The sequence below is a fragment of the Pelobates fuscus genome, chromosome 3 (assembly GCF_036172605.1).
Source record: "Pelobates fuscus isolate aPelFus1 chromosome 3, aPelFus1.pri, whole genome shotgun sequence".
NCBI lineage: Eukaryota > Metazoa > Chordata > Amphibia > Anura > Pelobatidae > Pelobates > Pelobates fuscus.
The window spans coordinates 133,568,988-133,584,287 of NC_086319.1; positions in this window are offsets into that span (position 1 = coordinate 133,568,988).

The window sequence follows — 15,300 nt, forward strand, 5'->3', positions numbered from 1 at the left end:
ACCCCTGCCAGTGTACTTTGACAGTTGCCACTCATATCTGGTGTCTCTATAGCGTGCTTTTACCAAGAAAAAAAGTTTTCCAGTGTAAGCTAATAGCAGTCAGTGTCCTTAAAGCGGGTGTGTCAGGCCTTCCTTCAGCGTGTGCCCTGCAGACCCCTGCCAGTGTACTTTGACAGTTGCCACTCATATCTGGTGTCTCTATAGCGTGCTTTTACCAAGAAAAAAAGTTTTCCAGTGTAAGCTAATAGCAGTCAGTGTCCTTAAATCGGGTGTGTCAGGCCTTCCTTCAGCGTGTACCCTGCAGACCCCTGCCAGTGTACTTTGACAGTTGCCACTCATATCTGGTGTCTCTATAGCGTGCTTTTACCAAGAAAAAGAGTTTTCCAGTGTAAGCTAATAGCAGTCAGTGTCCTTAAATCGGGTGTGTCAGGCCTTCCTTCAGCGTGTACCCTGCAGACCCCTGCCAGTGTACTTTGACAGTTGCCACTCATATCTGGTGACTCTGTAGCGTGCTTTTACAAAGCAAAAAAGTTTTCCAGTGTAAGCTAATAGCAGTCAGTGTCCTTCAAGCGGCTGTTTCAGGCCTTCAGCGTGTGCCTGCAGACCCCTGCCAGTGTACTTTGACAGTTGCCACTCATATCTGGTGTCTCTGTAGCGTGCTTTTACAAAGCAAAAAAGTTTTCCAGTGTAAGCTAATAGCAGTCAGTGTCCTTAAAGCGGGTGTGTCAGGCCTGCCTTCAGCGTGTGCCCTGCAGACCCCTGCCAGTGTACTTTGACAGTTGCCACTCATATCTGGTGTCTCTATAGCGTGCTTTTACCAAGAAAAAAAGTTTTCCAGTGTAAGCTAATAGCAGTCAGTGTCCTTAAAGCGGGTGTGTCAGGCCTTCCTTCAGCGTGTGCCCTGCAGACCCCTGCCAGTGTACTTTGACAGTTGCCACTCATATCTGGTGTCTCTATAGCATGCTTTTACAAAACAAAAAAGTTTTCCTGTGTAAGCTAATAGCAGTCAGTGTCCTTAAAGCGGGTGTGTCAGGCCTTCCTTCAGCGTGTGCCCTGCAGACCCCTGCCAGTGTTCTTTGACAGTTGCCACTCATATCTGGTGTCTCTATAGCATGCTTTTACAAAACAAAAAAGTTTTCCAGTGTAAGCTAATAGCAGTCAGTGTCCTTAAAGCGGGTGTGTCAGGCCTTCCTTCAGCGTGTGCCCTGCAGACCCCTGCCAGTGTACTTTGACAGTTGCCACTCATATCTGGTGACTCTGTAGCGTGCTTTTACAAAGCAAAAAAGTTTTCCAGTGTAAGCTAATAGCAGTCAGTGTCCTTAAAGCGGGTGTTTCAGGCCTTCAGCGTGTGCCCTGCAGACCCCTGCCAGTGTACTTTGACAGTTGCCACTCATATCTGGTATCTCTGTAGCGTGCTTTTACAAAGCAAAAATTTTTCCAGTGTAAGCTAATAGCAGTCAGTGTCCTTAAAGCGGGTGTTTCAGGCCTTCAGCGTGTGCCCTGCAGACCCCTGCCAGTGTACTTTGACAGTTGCCACTCATATCTGGTGTCTCTATAGCGTGCTTTTACCAAGAAAAAAAGTTTTCCAGTGTAAGCTAATAGCAGTCAGTGTCCTTAAAGCGGGTGTGTCAGGCCTTCCTTCAGCGTGTGCCCTGCAGACCCCTGCCAGTTTACTTTGACAGTTGCCACTCATATCTGGTGTCTCTATAGCATGCTTTTACAAAACAAAAAAGTTTTCCAGTGTAAGCTAATAGCAGTCAGTGTCCTTAAAGCGGGTGTGTCAGGCCTTCCTTCAGCGTGTGCCCTGGAGACCCCTGCCAGTGTACTTTGACAGTTGCCACTCATATCTGGTGACTCTGTAGCGTGCTTTTACAAAGCAAAAAAGTTTTCCAGTCTAAGCTAATAGCAGTCAGTGTCCTTAAAGCGGGTGTGTCAGGCCTTCCTTCAGCGTGTGCCCTGCAGACCCCTGCCAGTGTACTTTGACAGTTGCCACTCATATCTGGTGTCTCTGTAGTGTCCTTTTACAAAGCAAAAAAGTTTCCCAGTGTAAGCTAATAGCAGTCAGTGTCCTTAAAGCGGGTGTTTCAGGCCTTCAGCGTGTGCCCTGCAGACCCCTGCCAGTGTACTTTGACAGTTGCCACTCATATCTGGTATCTCTGTAGCGTGCTTTTACAAAGCAAAAATGTTTCCAGTGTAAGCTAATAGCAGTCAGTGTCCTTAAAGCGGGTGTTTCAGGCCTTCAGCGTGTGCCCTGCAGACCCCTGCCAGTGTACTTTGACAGTTGCCACTCATATCTGGTGTCTCTATAGCGTGCTTTTACCAAGAAAAACGTTTTCCAGTGTAAGCTAATAGCAGTCAGTGTCCTTAAAGAGGGTGTGTCAGGCCTTCCTTCAGCGTGTGCCCTGCAGACCCCTGCCAGTGTACTTTGACAGTTGCCACTCATATCTGGTGTCTCTATAGCATGCTTTTACAAAACAAAAAAGTTTTCCAGTGTAAGCTAATAGCAGTCAGTGTCCTTAAAGCGGGTGTGTCAGGCCTTCCTTCAGCGTGTGCCCTGCAGACCCCTGCCAGTCTACTTTGACAGTTGCCACTCATATCTGGTGTCTCTATAGCGTGCTTTTACCAAGAAAAAAAGTTTTCCAGTGTAAGCTAATAGCAGTCAGTGTCCTTAAATCGGGTGTGTCAGGCCTTCCTTCAGCGTGTACCCTGCAGACCCCTGCCAGTGTACTTTGACAGTTGCCACTCATATCTGGTGACTCTGTAGCGTGCTTTTACAAAGCAAAAAAGTTTTCCAGTGTAAGCTAATAGCAGTCAGTGTCCTTCAAGCGGCTGTTTCAGGCCTTCAGCGTGTGCCCTGCAGACCCCTGCCAGTGTACTTTGACAGTTGCCACTCATATCTGGTGTCTCTGTAGCGTGCTTTTACAAAGCAAAAAAGTTTTCCAGTGTAAGCTAATAGCAGTCAGTGTCCTTAAAGCGGGTGTGTCAGGCCTGCCTTCAGCGTGTGCCCTGCAGACCCCTGCCAGTGTACTTTGACAGTTGCCACTCATATCTGGTGTCTCTGTAGCGTGCTTTTACAAAGCAAAAAAGTTTTCCAGTGTAAGCTAATAGCAGTCAGTGTCCTTAAAGCGGGTGTGTCAGGCCTGCCTTCAGCGTGTGCCCTGCAGACCCCTGCCAGTGTACTTTGACAGTTGCCACTCATATCTGGTGTCTCTATAGCGTGCTTTTACCAAGAAAAAAAGTTTTCCAGTGTAAGCTAATAGCAGTCAGTGTCCTTAAAGCGGGTGTGTCAGGCCTTCCTTCAGCGTGTGCCCTGCAGACCCCTGCCAGTGTACTTTGACAGTTGCCACTCATATCTGGTGTCTCTATAGCGTGCTTTTACCAAGAAAAAAAGTTTTCCAGTGTAAGCTAATAGCAGTCAGTGTCCTTAAATCGGGTGTGTCAGGCCTTCCTTCAGCGTGTACCCTGCAGACCCCTGCCAGTGTACTTTGACAGTTGCCACTCATATCTGGTGTCTCTATAGCGTGCTTTTACCAAGAAAAAAAGTTTTCCAGTGTAAGCTAATAGCAGTCAGTGTCCTTAAATCGGGTGTGTCAGGCCTTCCTTCAGCGTGTACCCTGCAGACCCCTGCCAGTGTACTTTGACAGTTGCCACTCATATCTGGTGACTCTGTAGCGTGCTTTTACAAAGCAAAAAAGTTTTCCAGTGTAAGCTAATAGCAGTCAGTGTCCTTCAAGCGGCTGTTTCAGGCCTTCAGCGTGTGCCTGCAGACCCCTGCCAGTGTACTTTGACAGTTGCCACTCATATCTGGTGTCTCTGTAGCGTGCTTTTACAAAGCAAAAAAGTTTTCCAGTGTAAGCTAATAGCAGTCAGTGTCCTTAAAGCGGGTGTGTCAGGCCTGCCTTCAGCGTGTGCCCTGCAGACCCCTGCCAGTGTACTTTGACAGTTGCCACTCATATCTGGTGTCTCTATAGCGTGCTTTTACCAAGAAAAAAAGTTTTCCAGTGTAAGCTAATAGCAGTCAGTGTCCTTAAAGCGGGTGTGTCAGGCCTTCCTTCAGCGTGTGCCCTGCAGACCCCTGCCAGTGTACTTTGACAGTTGCCACTCATATCTGGTGTCTCTATAGCATGCTTTTACAAAACAAAAAAGTTTTCCTGTGTAAGCTAATAGCAGTCAGTGTCCTTAAAGCGGGTGTGTCAGGCCTTCCTTCAGCGTGTGCCCTGCAGACCCCTGCCAGTGTTCTTTGACAGTTGCCACTCATATCTGGTGTCTCTATAGCATGCTTTTACAAAACAAAAAAGTTTTCCAGTGTAAGCTAATAGCAGTCAGTGTCCTTAAAGCGGGTGTGTCAGGCCTTCCTTCAGCGTGTGCCCTGCAGACCCCTGCCAGTGTACTTTGACAGTTGCCACTCATATCTGGTGACTCTGTAGCGTGCTTTTACAAAGCAAAAAAGTTTTCCAGTGTAAGCTAATAGCAGTCAGTGTCCTTAAAGCGGGTGTTTCAGGCCTTCAGCGTGTGCCCTGCAGACCCCTGCCAGTGTACTTTGACAGTTGCCACTCATATCTGGTATCTCTGTAGCGTGCTTTTACAAAGCAAAAATTTTTCCAGTGTAAGCTAATAGCAGTCAGTGTCCTTAAAGCGGGTGTTTCAGGCCTTCAGCGTGTGCCCTGCAGACCCCTGCCAGTGTACTTTGACAGTTGCCACTCATATCTGGTGTCTCTATAGCGTGCTTTTACCAAGAAAAAAAGTTTTCCAGTGTAAGCTAATAGCAGTCAGTGTCCTTAAAGCGGGTGTGTCAGGCCTTCCTTCAGCGTGTGCCCTGCAGACCCCTGCCAGTTTACTTTGACAGTTGCCACTCATATCTGGTGTCTCTATAGCATGCTTTTACAAAACAAAAAAGTTTTCCAGTGTAAGCTAATAGCAGTCAGTGTCCTTAAAGCGGGTGTGTCAGGCCTTCCTTCAGCGTGTGCCCTGGAGACCCCTGCCAGTGTACTTTGACAGTTGCCACTCATATCTGGTGACTCTGTAGCGTGCTTTTACAAAGCAAAAAAGTTTTCCAGTCTAAGCTAATAGCAGTCAGTGTCCTTAAAGCGGGTGTGTCAGGCCTTCCTTCAGCGTGTGCCCTGCAGACCCCTGCCAGTGTACTTTGACAGTTGCCACTCATATCTGGTGTCTCTGTAGTGTCCTTTTACAAAGCAAAAAAGTTTCCCAGTGTAAGCTAATAGCAGTCAGTGTCCTTAAAGCGGGTGTTTCAGGCCTTCAGCGTGTGCCCTGCAGACCCCTGCCAGTGTACTTTGACAGTTGCCACTCATATCTGGTGTCTCTATAGCGTGCTTTTACCAAGAAAAACGTTTTCCAGTGTAAGCTAATAGCAGTCAGTGTCCTTAAAGCGGGTGTGTCAGGCCTTCCTTCAGCGTGTGCCCTGCAGACCCCTGCCAGTGTACTTTGACAGTTGCCACTCATATCTGGTGTCTCTATAGCATGCTTTTACAAAACAAAAAAGTTTTCCAGTGTAAGCTAATAGCAGTCAGTGTCCTTAAAGCGGGTGTGTCAGGCCTTCCTTCAGCGTGTGCCCTGCAGACCCCTGCCAGTCTACTTTGACAGTTGCCACTCATATCTGGTGTCTCTATAGCGTGCTTTTACCAAGAAAAAAAGTTTTCCAGTGTAAGCTAATAGCAGTCAGTGTCCTTAAATCGGGTGTGTCAGGCCTTCCTTCAGCGTGTACCCTGCAGACCCCTGCCAGTGTACTTTGACAGTTGCCACTCATATCTGGTGACTCTGTAGCGTGCTTTTACAAAGCAAAAAAGTTTTCCAGTGTAAGCTAATAGCAGTCAGTGTCCTTCAAGCGGCTGTTTCAGGCCTTCAGCGTGTGCCCTGCAGACCCCTGCCAGTGTACTTTGACAGTTGCCACTCATATCTGGTGTCTCTGTAGCGTGCTTTTACAAAGCAAAAAAGTTTTCCAGTGTAAGCTAATAGCAGTCAGTGTCCTTAAAGCGGGTGTGTCAGGCCTGCCTTCAGCGCGTGCCCTGCAGACCCCTGCCAGTGTACTTTGACAGTTGCCACTCATATCTGGTGTCTCTATAGCATGCTTTTACAAAACAAAAAAGTTTTCCAGTGTAAGCTAATAGCAGTCAGTGTCCTTAAAGCGGGTGTGTCAGGCCTTCCTTCAGCGTGTGCCCTGCAGACCCCTGCCAGTCTACTTTGACAGTTGCCACTCATATCTGGTGTCTCTATAGCGTGCTTTTACCAAGAAAAAAAGTTTTCCAGTGTAAGCTAATAGCAGTCAGTGTCCTTAAATCGGGTGTGTCAGGCCTTCCTTCAGCGTGTACCCTGCAGACCCCTGCCAGTGTACTTTGACAGTTGCCACTCATATCTGGTGACTCTGTAGCGTGCTTTTACAAAGCAAAAAAGTTTTCCAGTGTAAGCTAATAGCAGTCAGTGTCCTTAAAGCGGCTGTTTCAGGCCTTCAGCGTGTGCCCTGCAGACCCCTGCCAGTGTACTTTGACAGTTGCCACTCATATCTGGTGTCTCTGTAGCGTGCTTTTACAAAGCAAAAAAGTTTTCCAGTGTAAGCTAATAGCAGTCAGTGTCCTTAAAGCGGGTGTGTCAGGCCTTCCTTCAGCGTGTGCCCTGCAGACCCCTGCCAGTCTACTTTGACAGTTGCCACTCATATCTGGTGTCTCTATAGCGTGCTTTTACCAAGAAAAAAAGTTTTCCAGTGTAAGCTAATAGCAGTCAGTGTCCTTAAATCGGGTGTGTCAGGCCTTCCTTCAGCGTGTACCCTGCAGACCCCTGCCAGTGTACTTTGACAGTTGCCACTCATATCTGGTGACTCTGTAGCGTGCTTTTACAAAGCAAAAAAGTTTTCCAGTGTAAGCTAATAGCAGTCAGTGTCCTTCAAGCGGCTGTTTCAGGCCTTCAGCGTGTGCCCTGCAGACCCCTGCCAGTGTACTTTGACAGTTGCCACTCATATCTGGTGTCTCTGTAGCGTGCTTTTACAAAGCAAAAAAGTTTTCCAGTGTAAGCTAATAGCAGTCAGTGTCCTTAAAGCGGGTGTGTCAGGCCTGCCTTCAGCGTGTGCCCTGCAGACCCCTGCCAGTGTACTTTGACAGTTGCCACTCATATCTGGTGTCTCTGTAGCGTGCTTTTACAAAGCAAAAAAGTTTTCCAGTGTAAGCTAATAGCAGTCAGTGTCCTTAAAGCGGGTGTGTCAGGCCTGCCTTCAGCGTGTGCCCTGCAGACCCCTGCCAGTGTACTTTGACAGTTGCCACTCATATCTGGTGTCTCTATAGCGTGCTTTTACCAAGAAAAAAAGTTTTCCAGTGTAAGCTAATAGCAGTCAGTGTCCTTAAAGCGGGTGTGTCAGGCCTTCCTTCAGCGTGTGCCCTGCAGACCCCTGCCAGTGTACTTTGACAGTTGCCACTCATATCTGGTGTCTCTATAGCGTGCTTTTACCAAGAAAAAAAGTTTTCCAGTGTAAGCTAATAGCAGTCAGTGTCCTTAAATCGGGTGTGTCAGGCCTTCCTTCAGCGTGTACCCTGCAGACCCCTGCCAGTGTACTTTGACAGTTGCCACTCATATCTGGTGTCTCTATAGCGTGCTTTTACAAAGAAAAAAAGTTTTCCAGTGTAAGCTAATAGCAGTCAGTGTCCTTAAATCGGGTGTGTCAGGCCTTCCTTCAGCGTGTACCCTGCAGACCCCTGCCAGTGTACTTTGACAGTTGCCACTCATATCTGGTGACTCTGTAGCGTGCTTTTACAAAGCAAAAAAGTTTTCCAGTGTAAGCTAATAGCAGTCAGTGTCCTTCAAGTGGCTGTTTCAGGCCTTCAGCGTGTGCCCTGCAGACCCCTGCCAGTGTACTTTGACAGTTGCCACTCATATCTGGTGTCTCTGTAGCGTGCTTTTACAAAGCAAAAAAGTTTTCCAGTGTAAGCTAATAGCAGTCAGTGTCCTTAAAGCGGGTGTGTCAGGCCTGCCTTCAGCGTGTGCCCTGCAGACCCCTGCCAGTGTACTTTGACAGTTGCCACTCATATCTGGTGTCTCTATAGCGTGCTTTTACCAAGAAAAAAAGTTTTCCAGTGTAAGCTAATAGCAGTCAGTGTCCTTAAAGCGGGTGTGTCAGGCCTTCCTTCAGCGTGTACCCTGCAGACCCCTGCCAGTGTACTTTGACAGTTGCCACTCATATCTGGTGACTCTGTAGCGTGCTTTTACAAAGCAAAAAAGTTTTCCAGTGTAAGCTAATAGCAGTCAGTGTCCTTCAAGCGGCTGTTTCAGGCCTTCAGCGTGTGCCTGCAGACCCCTGCCAGTGTACTTTGACAGTTGCCACTCATATCTGGTGTCTCTGTAGCGTGCTTTTACAAAGCAAAAAAGTTTTCCAGTGTAAGCTAATAGCAGTCAGTGTCCTTAAAGCGGGTGTGTCAGGCCTGCCTTCAGCGTGTGCCCTGCAGACCCCTGCCAGTGTACTTTGACAGTTGCCACTCATATCTGGTGTCTCTATAGCGTGCTTTTACCAAGAAAAAAAGTTTTCCAGTGTAAGCTAATAGCAGTCAGTGTCCTTAAAGCGGGTGTGTCAGGCCTTCCTACAGCGTGTGCCCTGCAGACCCCTGCCAGTGTACTTTGACAGTTGCCACTCATATCTGGTGTCTCTATAGCATGCTTTTACAAAACAAAAAAGTTTTCCAGTGTAAGCTAATAGCAGTCAGTGTCCTTAAAGCGGGTGTGTCAGGCCTTCCTTCAGCGTGTGCCCTGCAGACCCCTGCCAGTGTACTTTGACAGTTGCCACTCATATCTGGTGACTCTGTAGCGTGCTTTTACAAAGCAAAAAAGTTTTCCAGTGTAAGCTAATAGCAGTCAGTGTCCTTAAAGCGGGTGTTTCAGGCCTTCAGCGTGTGCCCTGCAGACCCCTGCCAGTGTACTTTGACAGTTGCCACTCATATCTGGTATCTCTGTAGCGTGCTTTTACAAAGCAAAAATTTTTCCAGTGTAAGCTAATAGCAGTCAGTGTCCTTAAAGCGGGTGTTTCAGGCCTTCAGCGTGTGCCCTGCAGACCCCTGCCAGTGTACTTTGACAGTTGCCACTCATATCTGGTGTCTCTATAGCGTGCTTTTACCAAGAAAAAAAGTTTTCCAGTGTAAGCTAATAGCAGTCAGTGTCCTTAAAGCGGGTGTGTCAGGCCTTCCTTCAGCGTGTGCCCTGCAGACCCCTGCCAGTTTACTTTGACAGTTGCCACTCATATCTGGTGTCTCTATAGCATGCTTTTACAAAACAAAAAAGTTTTCCAGTGTAAGCTAATAGCAGTCAGTGTCCTTAAAGCGGGTGTGTCAGGCCTTCCTTCAGCGTGTGCCCTGCAGACCCCTGCCAGTGTACTTTGACAGTTGCCACTCATATCTGGTGACTCTGTAGCGTGCTTTTACAAAGCAAAAAAGTTTTCCAGTCTAAGCTAATAGCAGTCAGTGTCCTTAAAGCGGGTGTGTCAGGCCTTCCTTCAGCGTGTGCCCTGCAGACCCCTGCCAGTGTACTTTGACAGTTGCCACTCATATCTGGTGTCTCTGTAGTGTCCTTTTACAAAGCAAAAAAGTTTCCCAGTGTAAGCTAATAGCAGTCAGTGTCCTTAAAGCGGGTGTTTCAGGCCTTCAGCGTGTGCCCTGCAGACCCCTGCCAGTGTACTTTGACAGTTGCCACTCATATCTGGTATCTCTGTAGCGTGCTTTTACAAAGCAAAAATGTTTCCAGTGTAAGCTAATAGCAGTCAGTGTCCTTAAAGCGGGTGTTTCAGGCCTTCAGCGTGTGCCCTGCAGACCCCTGCCAGTGTACTTTGACAGTTGCCACTCATATCTGGTGTCTCTATAGCGTGCTTTTACCAAGAAAAACGTTTTCCAGTGTAAGCTAATAGCAGTCAGTGTCCTTAAAGCGGGTGTGTCAGGCCTTCCTTCAGCGTGTGCCCTGCAGACCCCTGCCAGTGTACTTTGACAGTTGCCACTCATATCTGGTGTCTCTATAGCATGCTTTTACAAAACAAAAAAGTTTTCCAGTGTAAGCTAATAGCAGTCAGTGTCCTTAAAGCGGGTGTGTCAGGCCTTCCTTCAGCGTGTGCCCTGCAGACCCCTGCCAGTGTACTTTGACAGTTGCCACTCATATCTGGTGTCTCTATAGCGTGCTTTTACCAAGAAAAAAAGTTTTCCAGTGTAAGCTAATAGCAGTCAGTGTCCTTAAATCGGGTGTGTCAGGCCTTCCTTCAGCGTGTACCCTGCAGACCCCTGCCAGTGTACTTTGACAGTTGCCACTCATATCTGGTGACTCTGTAGCGTGCTTTTACAAAGCAAAAAAGTTTTCCAGTGTAAGCTAATAGCAGTCAGTGTCCTTCAAGCGGCTGTTTCAGGCCTTCAGCGTGTGCCCTGCAGACCCCTGCCAGTGTACTTTGACAGTTGCCACTCATATCTGGTGTCTCTGTAGCGTGCTTTTACAAAGCAAAAAAGTTTTCCAGTGTAAGCTAATAGCAGTCAGTGTCCTTAAAGCGGGTGTGTCAGGCCTGCCTTCAGCGTGTGCCCTGCAGACCCCTGCCAGTGTACTTTGACAGTTGCCACTCATATCTGGTGTCTCTATAGCGTGCTTTTACCAAGAAAAAAAGTTTTCCAGTGTAAGCTAATAGCAGTCAGTGTCCTTAAATCGGGTGTGTCAGGCCTTCCTTCAGCGTGTACCCTGCAGACCCCTGCCAGTGTACTTTGACAGTTGCCACTCATATCTGGTGACTCTGTAGCGTGCTTTTACAAAGCAAAAAAGTTTTCCAGTGTAAGCTAATAGCAGTCAGTGTCCTTAAAGCGGCTGTTTCAGGCCTTCAGCGTGTGCCCTGCAGACCCCTGCCAGTGTACTTTGACAGTTGCCACTCATATCTGGTGTCTCTGTAGCGTGCTTTTACAAAGCAAAAAAGTTTTCCAGTGTAAGCTAATAGCAGTCAGTGTCCTTAAAGCGGGTGTGTCAGGCCTTCCTTCAGCGTGTGCCCTGCAGACCCCTGCCAGTCTACTTTGACAGTTGCCACTCATATCTGGTGTCTCTATAGCGTGCTTTTACCAAGAAAAAAAGTTTTCCAGTGTAAGCTAATAGCAGTCAGTGTCCTTAAATCGGGTGTGTCAGGCCTTCCTTCAGCGTGTACCCTGCAGACCCCTGCCAGTGTACTTTGACAGTTGCCACTCATATCTGGTGACTCTGTAGCGTGCTTTTACAAAGCAAAAAAGTTTTCCAGTGTAAGCTAATAGCAGTCAGTGTCCTTCAAGCGGCTGTTTCAGGCCTTCAGCGTGTGCCCTGCAGACCCCTGCCAGTGTACTTTGACAGTTGCCACTCATATCTGGTGTCTCTGTAGCGTGCTTTTACAAAGCAAAAAAGTTTTCCAGTGTAAGCTAATAGCAGTCAGTGTCCTTAAAGCGGGTGTGTCAGGCCTGCCTTCAGCGTGTGCCCTGCAGACCCCTGCCAGTGTACTTTGACAGTTGCCACTCATATCTGGTGTCTCTGTAGCGTGCTTTTACAAAGCAAAAAAGTTTTCCAGTGTAAGCTAATAGCAGTCAGTGTCCTTAAAGCGGGTGTGTCAGGCCTGCCTTCAGCGTGTGCCCTGCAGACCCCTGCCAGTGTACTTTGACAGTTGCCACTCATATCTGGTGTCTCTATAGCGTGCTTTTACCAAGAAAAAAAGTTTTCCAGTGTAAGCTAATAGCAGTCAGTGTCCTTAAAGCGGGTGTGTCAGGCCTTCCTTCAGCGTGTGCCCTGCAGACCCCTGCCAGTGTACTTTGACAGTTGCCACTCATATCTGGTGTCTCTATAGCGTGCTTTTACCAAGAAAAAAAGTTTTCCAGTGTAAGCTAATAGCAGTCAGTGTCCTTAAATCGGGTGTGTCAGGCCTTCCTTCAGCGTGTACCCTGCAGACCCCTGCCAGTGTACTTTGACAGTTGCCACTCATATCTGGTGTCTCTATAGCGTGCTTTTACAAAGAAAAAAAGTTTTCCAGTGTAAGCTAATAGCAGTCAGTGTCCTTAAATCGGGTGTGTCAGGCCTTCCTTCAGCGTGTACCCTGCAGACCCCTGCCAGTGTACTTTGACAGTTGCCACTCATATCTGGTGACTCTGTAGCGTGCTTTTACAAAGCAAAAAAGTTTTCCAGTGTAAGCTAATAGCAGTCAGTGTCCTTCAAGTGGCTGTTTCAGGCCTTCAGCGTGTGCCCTGCAGACCCCTGCCAGTGTACTTTGACAGTTGCCACTCATATCTGGTGTCTCTGTAGCGTGCTTTTACAAAGCAAAAAAGTTTTCCAGTGTAAGCTAATAGCAGTCAGTGTCCTTAAAGCGGGTGTGTCAGGCCTGCCTTCAGCGTGTGCCCTGCAGACCCCTGCCAGTGTACTTTGACAGTTGCCACTCATATCTGGTGTCTCTATAGCGTGCTTTTACCAAGAAAAAAAGTTTTCCAGTGTAAGCTAATAGCAGTCAGTGTCCTTAAAGCGGGTGTGTCAGGCCTTCCTTCAGCGTGTACCCTGCAGACCCCTGCCAGTGTACTTTGACAGTTGCCACTCATATCTGGTGACTCTGTAGCGTGCTTTTACAAAGCAAAAAAGTTTTCCAGTGTAAGCTAATAGCAGTCAGTGTCCTTCAAGCGGCTGTTTCAGGCCTTCAGCGTGTGCCTGCAGACCCCTGCCAGTGTACTTTGACAGTTGCCACTCATATCTGGTGTCTCTGTAGCGTGCTTTTACAAAGCAAAAAAGTTTTCCAGTGTAAGCTAATAGCAGTCAGTGTCCTTAAAGCGGGTGTGTCAGGCCTGCCTTCAGCGTGTGCCCTGCAGACCCCTGCCAGTGTACTTTGACAGTTGCCACTCATATCTGGTGTCTCTATAGCGTGCTTTTACCAAGAAAAAAAGTTTTCCAGTGTAAGCTAATAGCAGTCAGTGTCCTTAAAGCGGGTGTGTCAGGCCTTCCTACAGCGTGTGCCCTGCAGACCCCTGCCAGTGTACTTTGACAGTTGCCACTCATATCTGGTGTCTCTATAGCATGCTTTTACAAAACAAAAAAGTTTTCCAGTGTAAGCTAATAGCAGTCAGTGTCCTTAAAGCGGGTGTGTCAGGCCTTCCTTCAGCGTGTGCCCTGCAGACCCCTGCCAGTGTACTTTGACAGTTGCCACTCATATCTGGTGACTCTGTAGCGTGCTTTTACAAAGCAAAAAAGTTTTCCAGTGTAAGCTAATAGCAGTCAGTGTCCTTAAAGCGGGTGTTTCAGGCCTTCAGCGTGTGCCCTGCAGACCCCTGCCAGTGTACTTTGACAGTTGCCACTCATATCTGGTATCTCTGTAGCGTGCTTTTACAAAGCAAAAATTTTTCCAGTGTAAGCTAATAGCAGTCAGTGTCCTTAAAGCGGGTGTTTCAGGCCTTCAGCGTGTGCCCTGCAGACCCCTGCCAGTGTACTTTGACAGTTGCCACTCATATCTGGTGTCTCTATAGCGTGCTTTTACCAAGAAAAAAAGTTTTCCAGTGTAAGCTAATAGCAGTCAGTGTCCTTAAAGCGGGTGTGTCAGGCCTTCCTTCAGCGTGTGCCCTGCAGACCCCTGCCAGTTTACTTTGACAGTTGCCACTCATATCTGGTGTCTCTATAGCATGCTTTTACAAAACAAAAAAGTTTTCCAGTGTAAGCTAATAGCAGTCAGTGTCCTTAAAGCGGGTGTGTCAGGCCTTCCTTCAGCGTGTGCCCTGCAGACCCCTGCCAGTGTACTTTGACAGTTGCCACTCATATCTGGTGACTCTGTAGCGTGCTTTTACAAAGCAAAAAAGTTTTCCAGTCTAAGCTAATAGCAGTCAGTGTCCTTAAAGCGGGTGTGTCAGGCCTTCCTTCAGCGTGTGCCCTGCAGACCCCTGCCAGTGTACTTTGACAGTTGCCACTCATATCTGGTGTCTCTGTAGTGTCCTTTTACAAAGCAAAAAAGTTTCCCAGTGTAAGCTAATAGCAGTCAGTGTCCTTAAAGCGGGTGTTTCAGGCCTTCAGCGTGTGCCCTGCAGACCCCTGCCAGTGTACTTTGACAGTTGCCACTCATATCTGGTATCTCTGTAGCGTGCTTTTACAAAGCAAAAATGTTTCCAGTGTAAGCTAATAGCAGTCAGTGTCCTTAAAGCGGGTGTTTCAGGCCTTCAGCGTGTGCCCTGCAGACCCCTGCCAGTGTACTTTGACAGTTGCCACTCATATCTGGTGTCTCTATAGCGTGCTTTTACCAAGAAAAACGTTTTCCAGTGTAAGCTAATAGCAGTCAGTGTCCTTAAAGCGGGTGTGTCAGGCCTTCCTTCAGCGTGTGCCCTGCAGACCCCTGCCAGTGTACTTTGACAGTTGCCACTCATATCTGGTGTCTCTATAGCATGCTTTTACAAAACAAAAAAGTTTTCCAGTGTAAGCTAATAGCAGTCAGTGTCCTTAAAGCGGGTGTGTCAGGCCTTCCTTCAGCGTGTGCCCTGCAGACCCCTGCCAGTGTACTTTGACAGTTGCCACTCATATCTGGTGTCTCTATAGCGTGCTTTTACCAAGAAAAAAAGTTTTCCAGTGTAAGCTAATAGCAGTCAGTGTCCTTAAATCGGGTGTGTCAGGCCTTCCTTCAGCGTGTACCCTGCAGACCCCTGCCAGTGTACTTTGACAGTTGCCACTCATATCTGGTGACTCTGTAGCGTGCTTTTACAAAGCAAAAAAGTTTTCCAGTGTAAGCTAATAGCAGTCAGTGTCCTTCAAGCGGCTGTTTCAGGCCTTCAGCGTGTGCCCTGCAGACCCCTGCCAGTGTACTTTGACAGTTGCCACTCATATCTGGTGTCTCTGTAGCGTGCTTTTACAAAGCAAAAAAGTTTTCCAGTGTAAGCTAATAGCAGTCAGTGTCCTTAAAGCGGGTGTGTCAGGCCTGCCTTCAGCGTGTGCCCTGCAGACCCCTGCCAGTGTACTTTGACAGTTGCCACTCATATCTGGTGTCTCTGTAGCGTGCTTTTACAAAGCAAAAAAGTTTTCCAGTGTAAGCTAATAGCAGTCAGTGTCCTTAAAGCGGGTGTGTCAGGCCTGCCTTCAGCGTGTGCCCTGCAGACCCCTGCCAGTGTACTTTGACAGTTGCCACTCATATCTGGTGTCTCTATAGCGTGCTTTTACCAAGAAAAAAAGTTTTCCAGTGTAAGCTAATAGCAGTCAGTGTCCTTAAAGCGGGTGTGTCAGGCCTTCCTTCAGCGTGTGCCCTGCAGACCCCTGCCAGTGTACTTTGACAGTTGCCACTCATATCTGGTGTCTCTATAGCGTGCTTTTACCAAGAAAAAAAGTTTT